Here is a 12,008-nt window from a genome sequence, read left to right as displayed (position 1 = left end):
ATTTCCATTCTTCAACCTGTAGTCATAAGATAGACTAGCACCATTTGTTGAAGGTTTTTTTTTAAATATGGTTTTGGTTTCTTTGTCGAAAAATATCCATATGTATGGAAGACTATTTTGGGGGTTTTGATTCCAATAAACTGATCAACCTGACTTTTTCTGTACAAATACCATATAGTTTTTATCTCTATTGCTTTCCAGTATGGCTTGAGTCCAGTAATTATGATTCTGTCTGAAGTTATCTTATTGTTCAGGACTGTTTTGTCTATCTGAGTTTATTATTTTTCCATTTGAAATAGAAAACAGTTCTATAAAGAGAGAAAGGTATAGCCCAGCTCTGCTTCTCGTTCGATTCCATGACTGTTACCATTATGCAAACAGCTTCTCATGAACACTTCATACAGCACCTACTACCACCCTGTCTTACTCACCTATTTTCTCTATCAGTTATTCTATCACAATAACAATAAAGCATGTGTAATGCCTTAGTGTGGTTGGTACTGAACAGGATCTTTTCAGAGAATCTGAGAAAGGATGTAGCAGTCTAAATACAGATCTATGTTTTTGACTAACTCAAGGGAGTTTCCAGAGATTTATAACCCAAGCCCAAATACTTCTATTGTGTAGTCCCAGTGGGATTTTTATGCCAGGTGGAATCTCTTAAATTTGTCTGAGATTGGGCTTGAACACAGCAGGATTATCATAAATGGGCCCATTCCCAATCTCATGGTGAACCCATGCTGCCTCAGAATGAGGCTTACACTCATATCTCCACCCAATTGCAAGAGATGTTTAGTTGGCCTCTGTGTATTAGTTTGCTAGGACCACAACAGTATGCCATAAGCCAGGTAGCTGGAGTAACTGACATTTATTTTTTTCTGAAGCTTGAAGTGTAGAAGTCCAAGATCGCTCTCAGCTTCTGTCTCTTTTGAGAATACTGTCCTTTGTGATAAACTGTGAATTTCCTTATAATGGCAACTTTAGTCCATGTTTTGTACAGAGTAAAGTCATATGTAAGAAAAACAGCTATGTACAATGAGGGTCCCAAGTTGTCTGAGCTCATATTGCCTTACATGCCTCTTTAAAGAGAAAAATCAAGCTGGACCTGGATGCACAAACTTCTGAAAGTTGAAGCTGGAGGATGACACAATTGATGGCTATCCAGGTTTCAGAGTGAGTTCCAGGCCACTCAGGGGAATTGACTGAGATCCTGTTTTAAAATAAAATAGAAAAAGGTATAGGCATGTTGAGTGCCAGAATACTTACCTAACAAGCACAGAAAAAATTACAGGCTACAAAATAAAAAAAAATAAGTAAAGAGAAAAGGTAAATATACACACATTCCAATGAACTGGAGGCACGGTGTAAAATACATCCTCGGAATATGAATATGAACATAGGGGAAAGTTTACCTCTATGACAGTCCCTCAAACACTGTAAATGACAACTTGTTTTCATCTCTTCAAGATGTTTTCTACTTTTAGGGTCTTTATGCATTTAATAAAACTATTAGAATCATGCATCATTTTTATTCACATTAAAAATGCTTTCACTCACAAAAGATAACAAAACTCTCTTTCTATTACACACCCCCTGTCTGTGCCAGCAGGCTCTCACATACTCATTCCCTAAGAGCACACCAGGAAAGAAAAAGTTAATATGTACTGGACATTCTGATGGCAAAATATGATTCTTTGTGAACAAAACAGAGAGGGGAGGAAGGAGGAAGACTCTGCATCACTTATGCCATCCAGAAAGCACAGTTACAGAGCCTGCCTAGGTTTATGTGCCCAGAAATTCCTGAGAAAATGATTTAAATGATAACAACTCTAGAAATCACTAATTGATGAGTGACCAAACATGACAGTCACTGGTAGGAGCTGTCTGTGGATTCTGGCGGGTTAAAAGAAAAAGCTATTTATTTCTACCATTGTTAACTTGAATCTTAAAGTACATTTTCAAATAGTTTGTAAGTACAAGAGCACAACTGGGAATGTGATGAAGTTAAGGATTTATAGCTCTGTGTAGTTCAGAATATTCCAAACACGTGCTGGCAAGCTCTCTCTGGACATGTATTGCTACTTAAGGTGTCCCGGTGGTTTTTGGAATCATGCTAGTCTTCCTTAGCATTGGATCCCTGCCTCGGCGATGGTGGGCCAGTCATTTTAACTACCATGGAAAATGCTGTGGGTTGGGAGGACAACCTAGGCAGCCTGAAGGAAATGAATGTTAAAAATTAGAAGACAGTAGCTGGATAGAGAGTTCTGTCACAAAAGTTGCCAGCGCCACACAATCCATTCACCTACAGAGTGAAGTCTCGTGATGAGGGCACCTTCATGTAAAGGCCTTGGAAAGTATCAGATATTACATCATCTTGCGATGTTATTTATATCTTTTCTAAGTCTTTAAGCTAATATGCTATAGTGTTGATCAATTTTCTAAAATCACTTCTGTTTTAGTAATTTTTTCTTCAGTTGCACACAAACTACTGTTTAATATTAATTGACTATATAAATTTTGGATTGTAAATTGAGATTTCAAACTCTATGTTCTGTTTTTACACAACGGAGTACTACTCAGCTATTAAAAACAATGTCTCCAAGAAATTTGTATGCAAATGGATGGAACTAGAAAGTATTTTACTGAATGAGGTAACCCAGACACAAAAGAACACACATGGTATATATTCACTGAGAAGTGGATATTAGCCTAAAAGCTCAGAATATACATGATATGACCCACAAACTGTATGAAGCTTAAGAAGAAGGAAGACCAAAGTTAGATGCTTCAATCCTACATAGAATGAGGTACAAAATAATCACAGGAAGTAGAGGGAGGGAGGAACCTTGGAGGGAAAGAGGAGGAGGATGTAGAAGGGGAGGCAGGATCAGGTATTGAACAGGACAGGAGAGAAGTACAGAGGGTCAAGAAATTGAATAGAAACATGTAGCAGTGGGGGATGGGGAACTGAGGTTACCACTAGAAAGTCCTACTCCAGGGATTTGAGAGGATCTCAGGACCCAGTGGAATGACATTAGCTGAAATACCCAATACTGGGACGATAGAACCTGAAGAGACTAACACCAGTAGATAGACATGACCCCCGGTTGAGGGATGGAGGCACCCATATATCTCAAATTTTTTATCCCAGTAGTTTTCCTGTCCAAAGTAAAGACAGGGACCAAAAAAACCCAGAGACTTAAGGAAAGGCCACCCAGAGACCACCCCACCTAGGGATCCATCCCATCTGTAGATGCCAAAGCTTCACAATATTGTTGATGTCAAGAAGTGCTTGCCTGGTATGTCAATAAGGAACCTAGTATGGATTTTCCCTGAAAGTTTCTACTAGCACCTGACCAACACAGATGCAGATACTCACAGCTAACCATTGGCCTGAGCCTGGAGACCCCAGTAGAGGATCTGGGGTAAGGACTGAAAGAGCTGAAGGGGATCGAAACCAAAAGGAAGAACAATATCAACAAACTGGACCACAGAGAACTCCCCGAGACTGAACCACCAACCAAATTGTATACATGGAGTGAGCCTTGGCTCCAGATACATATGTAGCTGAGCATGGCCTTATCTGTCACCAATGGGAGTAAAGTCCTTGGTGCTGTGGAGGTATGATGCCCCAGCATAAGTTGATGCTAGAGCAGTGAGGTGGGAGTGGGTGACTGGGTGAAGGAGCACCCTCATAGAGGCAAAAGAGGTAGGAGGAAGGATGGTATGGGGAAGTCTATGAAGGGGAATATCACTTGAAATGTAAACGAATGAAATGATTAATTAAAAAATATTAGTGTTGTCATATAAAAAAAAGAAAACAGTTCTATAGATTTGTATATATATATATATATATATATATATATATATATATATTTTTTTTTTTTAATGTACAGGCTCATTTTATAGACACATCTCTCCAAGAATGGATTTTTTATTAGTCAATAGGTTTCATATAAATGCTTAAAATGCCACTTACATTTTATGGCTTTATTTTTATAGATATATTTAATAATTTTCCCTATTCTTATGATATCAAATGTCCCACCTAAAAGTTCTATCTCATGTCAATGAGTTATAATTTACTACCTAATTTCTCCTCTTTTAGATTCAAGGCATCGGGTCTTATGCTACAATCATAGAAACATTTGCAGTCGAGAATTGGAGGGCAGTTAATAAATATCTAATTTCATTCTTTTATCTGTAGCTATACCCATTGATCAGAATCATTTATTAAATTTTTAAATGTTATTAAACAAACAGGTATCACTGTGGGATTATATGTAAGTCCTCATTTCTAACCAATTTATTCATGTATTAACTTTTCTGACATATTGTGTAGGTTTTTCACTTCAGCTGTATAGCACAATGTGATATCTGGGATCCTGATAATTCATTCTGTTCTATTATGCATGGCTTTTATTTTGTTGTTGATGTTGTTTTCATTGTTTTTCTTTTTATGTTTGTTTTTGGCCAAAGTGAAACTTCTTGTTCCCCTATGAAATTACAATTACATTTTTAATCGTGTATGAATTTTTTGGTTAGAAATTACATTAAATGTGTGAATTGCTTTTGGAAGAATGCCATTTGTAATGTAATAGCTCTGTTATCTCATAACCATGGAGGAATTTTATCCTGAAATTTCTTTAACATTTTTACTTTCTGAAATTGTCAGTGTACCCTTTTACGTTTGGATGTCTCTGTGTTTGTGTGTGGTTGTGTGTGTATGTGTGTGTGCATGCTTTGTGAATGGCATGTTTTTCTATGATGTCTTAAATAGTAATTTTTTTATACATGGAACTTACTGATTTTTTGTGTTAATTTTTTATCCTGTCACCTTTGCGGGGTCCATGTGTAGCAATAGGATTCTGGTTTAAAATTAAGGAAATTTACATATAAAATAAGATGATATTCAAATGAACATATTTAACCACTGATATTCCGTTTTTGTTACATTTTTCTCCTTCACTCTCTCCTTGCATTGACTCCTAATAATATAATAAGTAGGCGAAAGAATGAACATCCTTGTCTTGTCCCAAAATGTTATTAATATTTGTCACCATATATATGATTCTGGCTCTGACCTTGTTATATATTATCTAGCTTAATTCAAAATATGTTCTCTGTATTCTTACCAGTGGCTGCATTTCTAAGGAAAAGTGACCCTTGCTCATCCAGCAGTCATCAGTACTAATGGAACCCAGGTATGTGACTGAACAATAGATGAGTACACATTTGGAGTGTACTTGGAGTTTCTAGTGGTTATTCATTTGTGTAATGATCAACACTAAATGCAACATTAATTACATGTAAACAAACACTAAGAATGGCAAAAACTACTGGATATAATAAAAATGTATTTGTGTGTGTGTGAAACTGACCATTTAGAATAGCATCAAATGATTTTATTCTGGGACCTAAAACTTCCCTCAGCATGCATTTCAAATATGTTTGCAGTTCTAGGACTGATTCTCACTCGTTGAAGAAAGTCTCAACTGCAATAAAGAAAGTGGCTGCTTAGTCCTATAAACAGTCTCACTGCTATTTCACCTTTTGCCTCACATGACATTATTGTACACTGCAATGTCCTGCAATAGCTACAAATCATCATGTTTTCTCTTGCTAGAACTGAATAGTACTCTCTGTTAGTATTCAATATAGCTAACAGAAATATTTTTCTGGTTAGTTCAAGCTTCATTTTTTGTATGTCCAGCAGATGAAATATGTGATACCTTCAACAATGTCATCATATTTTTAGGAGGAATAGAATTCTACTAACCTATCATTTTTACATGTTATTTGTTTTCTATGAGCAATAAGTACTACAGAAGTAATCTTTGTCTTGCAATGAAATTTTTATTTAATAAGGCATATAGTGTTGCTCTTCACTCTCTGATTCATTACATCAGGTGTAAGTCTTTGTTTTTCTGAAAGTATCCACAAAATTCTATCTAATCTTGATTTCTTATAAGTCTAACATTCAGATTGCAGCATTGTCCCAAATAATACTTAATACAGTAGTAAAAGAAATATTTTCCTTGGGGTATAAAAGTGTCTATTTCATCTTAAAAGTCTGAAGTCACACACTATCATGGAGTAAAGACAAGACATTAACTCAAGGCAGGGAATGGAAGCAGGGACTTAGGCAGAAGCCATGCTACTGCTTACCAGTTTGCTCCCTGTGGGTAGTTCAGAATGATTCCTTATACACACCAATAAACCCTAACCAGGTATAGGGCCACACAAAGGGGGCTGGGTCCTCTCATATCAATCATCAATTATGCAAATGACCTACAGATTTTTAATAGGTTACCTCATAGACACATTTCAACTGATGTTCTCTAATTACAGAAAACTCAACTTTAGTAAAGTTGAGAAAAAATCCAGACTAAAATGCACATATAATGTACCAAACACATATTTTATATATTACAGAATGTATGTACGTAATTGTTATACATTTTGACCAGTGGATCAGAATTCAAAGTACAGAAAGAAAGCACAACCAATGAGCAGTTGATTTTATACACACATAAAACATGGCAGTCTAATGGTTCTCAACTTTCATTTTATTTATTTATTTTTTTGAATATTTTTTATTTACATTTCAAATATTATTCCCTTTCAAGGTTTCCTGGATATAACCACCCCCATTCCTCACCCCGGCCCATTCTTCTATGAGGGTGTTCCCCACCAAAACATCCATCCTGACTCAACACCCTGCCCTGACATTCCTCTACACTGAGGGGTCCAGCTGTATCAGCACAAAGGGATTCTCCACTCATTATGCCCAACAAAACCATCCTCTGCTACATAGGCAAGTGGAGACATGGGTCTGTCCATGTGTACTCTTCTGATGGTGAATTACTCTTCGGGAGCTTTGGTTGGTTGATATTGTTTTTCTTCTGGGGTTGCAAAACCCTTAAGCTACTTCCTTCCTTCCTTCCTTCCTCTATCTCCTCCAATGGGGACCCCATTCTCATTTCAATGATTACCTGCAAGCATTTGCCTCTGAATTCTCCATGCTCTGTCAGAGCATCTCAGGATATAGCTATAGCTGGCTACTCTCAGCATGCACTTCTTAGCATAAGCAATATTGTGTTGATTTGGTAGCCATATGTATAGTTGCTGAATCCCCAGGTTGAGCAGGCTCTGAATGGCCATTTCTTCAGTCTCTGTTCCAAACTTTGTCTCTATATCTCCTCCTGTGAATATTCTTGTTCTCCCATTTAAGAAGTACTGAAGCATATGCATTTTGACCATCCTTCTTCTTGAGCTTTATGTGGTATTTTATATCACAACATATTCATTGGCCCATTTCCATTAACAATATTTAATTAGATTATGATATGCATAGAAGGCAAATACCACATCACCCTAGTAATATATTTGCCTTTTTGTGTTTCCTTTTCAGGATTATTTCCAAGAAGTGCAAATATGGGTGAGTGCCTTAAAATTTTGTGATGCATGTTAATTTATTTACTTCAAATGAACGGTTTGATCTAATCTATTTTTTGAAAATCATTTAACCAAGTTGACAGTTTGTTACTTTTATATTTTTTACTTTCAAAGGCTCATAGGTTATAATGTAGGTCCACAAGTGTCCTCAAAGTGAAATAAATATGCAAGTAAAAATTTTACCTGCTTTTATTTTAACAGCAGCAGGAAAAACTTCTTACAATAGTTTATCAGGGTATAAAATTGTGCCTTGAGACATCGCAATTATTTTGAAATCTACTGTGCCTCCTACATGGAAGAAAAGCATGAGTAATATTGCCAAACTCCTAAAATAGAAAGAAGTTGCACAGAGAACAGGAGATTGTGCTGTCACAAAGAACTCTGTGGGAGAGTCTGTTTATTCCAATCTTTGTGGTAATATTGAATAATCTTTGTCTTTAAGACATTTATTTTGTTTTTTATCAGAAATATCTAGGTTTTATTGTTATAAGGAACCCAAATATGGAATGTTTTGACTTTATTGGAGTGGCCTGTATTGGGAAAGTGAGTAGACCTCATTTTTCCCTCTCTAGGTTACATTGCATGTCATGAATATATTTTCTCAATCAATTCACTTAATTTTTCACATTTATTTATTTATTCATTCATTCATTCATTCATGTTACATTCAAATTGTTGACCCCTCTTCTGTTCTGCTCTTCATACAGTCCTTCTCTCCTAACCACCTTCCTCTTATTTTCTGAGAGGGTGGAGGCCTACCTGGGTAACCCCTACCACGACATTGCAAGTCTATGAAGGACTAGGTGGATCCTCTCCCAGTGAGGGCAAAAAAGAAACACAGCCAAAGGAATGGATGCCACCAACTGGCAAGAGATTGAGGGTCAGCCCACACTGTGGTTGTCCTAGGACTGAGCTCTACATCTGCTACATATATACAGAGGGCCTAAGTCCATCCTAGGTTTGCTGCTCTGTCAGTACTTCAGTCTCTGAGAGACCTCCGAATCCATGATAGCTTATTCTCTTCACATTTCTGTGGATTTCCTATTACATTCTTTGCCCTCAATCCTTTCTCCAACTCTTCCATAATATTCTCAGAGATCCAAGCAATGTTTTTCTGTGTGTCTCTGCTTCTTTTTTTGTCTCATGCTGTGTGGAGTCTCTCGGAGAAGTGTCATCCTAGGTTTCTGTCTCTAAACACAGAAGAATGTCATTAATCATGTCAGGAATTGGTGCTTCCCCATAGGATATGTCTCAAGTTTGGCCATTTCCTGGTTATCTGCTTCAACTTGGTCCCTTCGTGTCATAAAGATTGGACATATGTTGGGTTGAATGTCTTGTGTTTGGGTAGGTCCCTTTGTCCTTGCACTTACATTCCTAAGTGGACACTAGAACTAGCCCAAGCAGGGTCCATATCCCCAAGAAGAGAATTTAAATAATAACTTGTCCTTATCTTGTCTCTTCTGTAATTTAACTATCTTTGGGGCTGGGTTTTCTTCTGCCCTGGGGGAATCCATGCTCCCATATTTATCAAGCTGGAATAAAAAGAATGAATATTGGCAGGGCCATATTTTTAGAGAGGAACATGGTCTGCATGAGTGTTGGATAAGTGGCCTTCTCCAGAGATAGTTTTCAGTGAAATAACTGTTGTATATTTGAGGTAAGAAGAGTTAGATAAACTTAGGAGATAGATGTTTGTAGAGTGAACATACCTCATTATCTTTGGCTGAACTACTAAGAATGCTTTAGTTGAACAAAGAATTCTAAGTGGTTCTACATCCTCATAGTGAGAGAGGATGTTTGAGCAGTAATTTGTCCACCAGACTAAGTAACTACATCAACGTTGATGGAGGAGGGGGGATAAGGTCTGTGTGCTCTGGGACATGCAAGCTCAAAGCAATATTGAAAACTTTCCTACTTCTGATGATTTTCAGGGTTTTTACAAGTCTTTACTTCACTCTTGGTCCAGATTTGCTCCCTCAGGGTACTCCCTTCTGGAACCAAAAACAATTTTCTAACATCTCCATACTAAATCTTAGTAAGGCAAAATAATGAGTCCAATAAAATTATTAATTACAAGTATCAGTTACAAAAATAGTGTTATTTAAGAACAATATGTGGTAAATTTTGTAATGAAATAAACTACACAAAAAATACTAAACTTTAAACAATGATGAATGATTTTGCTTTCTCTACACTTCCAATATTTCATAAAATATAAAGAAATGTAAATACAACAGAAGTAACATATTCAATGTTGATAAATTATGTGATTGCACAAGCAGAGAAATCTGTGGTTGATAGAATGTTTGTTTACCTCAATTGTTATTGTTACTTCTGTCATCATACTATGGTCTTTTTTCTTATACCTTCATTTATCAGAATCCTGTTCTACATTGCATATAAATATAATGTCAAGTACAGCAGAAGAGAATGATATCATACCTGTATCAGGAGTGTAATTAATATTGACATGATTCTGTATTGTCTTACTTAATGCGTTCTCAACTCTTTGTACCCTGAATTCTGCCTTATATTGTCACCTTCTAAGAAAGATGACCTAGAATAATGGGACATATAACAACATTAGATTTTTAAATGTACAAAATGTGACTTTTAGTCTACAGGGGAATGTTGTGGTTTGCCCTGAAGTTATCTGTATTTTGATGCAGGATGAAATTTTTCTTTTGAAGAATTCGATTGGTTGGCTGAGGAGAGAATTCAATGGATTACCCATTTGTAATGCACTGAATTTGATGTACTGTGATTCCCAGGCAAGCATGATTCAATGCATTTGACCATCTTCCTAAGTCCAGAACAATGGCATGAAGAATTTATAGTTGTGCTTTGTTTTGTTTTGTTTTTCATGAACATTCTGGCTCTCATAGTCTCTATTGATAAGTCTGGTGTAATTCTGATAGGGTTCACTCCATATGTTTCTTGACTTTTTCCCTTACTGATTTTAATATTATTTCATTGTTTTGTTCATTTTGTGTTTTGACTATTATGTGACGGGAGAACGTTCTTTTCTGGTCCAATCTATTTGGAGTTCTGTATGCTTCTTGTATATTAATGGGCATCTCTTTCTTGAGGTCAGGCAAGTTTTCTTCAATAATGTTATTAAAGATATTTGCTGGCCCATTAATTTCAGATTCCTTGATCTCTTCTACACCTATTATCCTTAGGTTTGGTCTTCCATTTTGTCTGAAATTCTTGAATCTTTTGGGTCAGGACCTTTTTTGTGTTTTACATTATCTTTCATGTTTGTGTCAATGTTTTGTATGGTATTTTCTGCCCCTGAGATTTTCTTTTCTATCTCTGTATTCTGTTGGTGATGCTTGTCTCTTGACTCCTGATCTCTTTCCTTGGTTCATTATCTCCAGGGTTGTCTCACTTGGTGATTTCTTTATTGTTTGTATCTCCATTTTCCTTCTTGTTTAACTTCTTTGGGCCTATACAGTGTTAAATGGAATCTGTATTTATAAGTGAATATGTATCATTCATGTCCTTTTGGCACTGGGTTACCTTACTCAGGATGATAATGTCAAATTCCATTCATTTGCCTGCAAAATTCATGATGTCTTTGTTTTTAATAGATGAATAGTATCCCATTGTGTAGATGTCACACATTTTCTTTATCCATTCTCCAGTTGAGAGATATTGGCCTACATGCTGGAGACTTTCCATGGAGGTCTCTGATCGAGCTAGCTGTGCAGGTCCAGAGGAAGGGGAGGGAACTCAGGAAAGGAGGGGGAACTGCTTCTGCTGCCCTGCTGCTGGTGCTGCTCTGCTTCTGTTTCTGCTTCTGCCACTTAGGTTGCCCAGGCCAGCTGAGCCACCTGGAGAGTGACAAGGAGGTTCTGGTGCATTTTCTGGAGAGCAGATCTCTTCCCCAAGCAGCAGTGTTCCAGCTCTTATGACAGAAGCTCTCAGACGTTGGAGTAATTCCTGCATACCTTTAATCCGTCCTGATAGGATTCTTAAATACACTTTTGGGACTGGTCAGGGTCTGAAAGCAGGTACCTCTTATTTGTTTGGACTGAGAGCTTTGGAATACCTCATCTATATATTTGGGGGCATGGTTGTGCATCCATGTGACTTAACTGTCTTGAGGCTATGTGACCTGTGGTCACACCTTCACCTGTGGTGGAGGTGTTTGGTGCATTGCCCTAAGTGACTGATCCATCTCAAACTTCTCTTCAGAGGAGATTGTGGTCTACAAGAGAAGGGCCTGATCTCCTGGAAGATTTCAAGTGCTCCCACTGTCCCTTCGGGTTACCGGGGTTCGACATTTCTCAATGAGGAATCAGGGTAACTTTCACACCCTGCCGCCCCACAGAGGAACATCTAGGTTGTTTCTCATTTCTGGCTAGTCTGAATAAAGCAGCTATGAGCACAGTTGAGCAAGTGTCTTCGTGGGATGTTGGAGCATTTTCTAGGCATATAGCTGATTCTTGAGGTAGAACTATCTCCAGTTTTCTTAGAAACTGCCAAATTGATTTCCAAGTTGATATAAAAGTTTGTACTCCAAATAGCCGTGGAAGTATGTCACT

The 12,008-nt window shown here is 37.2% G+C and overlaps 1 long non-coding RNA gene across 1 annotated transcript in view; it reads left to right on the top strand.

Annotated features, from left to right (window-relative positions):
- Window positions 1-11,209, top strand: part of LOC148007688 (uncharacterized) — a 49,955-nt gene extending 38,746 nt beyond the window's left edge. Inside the window, exons 7-9 of the long non-coding RNA XR_015646699.1 lie at window positions 5,139-5,204; window positions 7,415-7,441; window positions 10,128-11,209. This is a non-coding gene — a long non-coding RNA (uncharacterized LOC148007688). The remainder of the gene's footprint in view (window positions 1-5,138; window positions 5,205-7,414; window positions 7,442-10,127) is intronic.
- The last annotated feature ends 799 nt before the right edge of the window (window positions 11,210-12,008 follow it).

Source organism: Rattus norvegicus, chromosome 1 (assembly GCF_021556685.1).
Source record: "Rattus norvegicus strain SHRSP/BbbUtx chromosome 1, alternate assembly SHRSP_T2T, whole genome shotgun sequence".
Taxonomy (NCBI): domain Eukaryota; kingdom Metazoa; phylum Chordata; class Mammalia; order Rodentia; family Muridae; genus Rattus; species Rattus norvegicus.
This window is presented reverse-complemented; position numbering and strand designations above follow the sequence as displayed.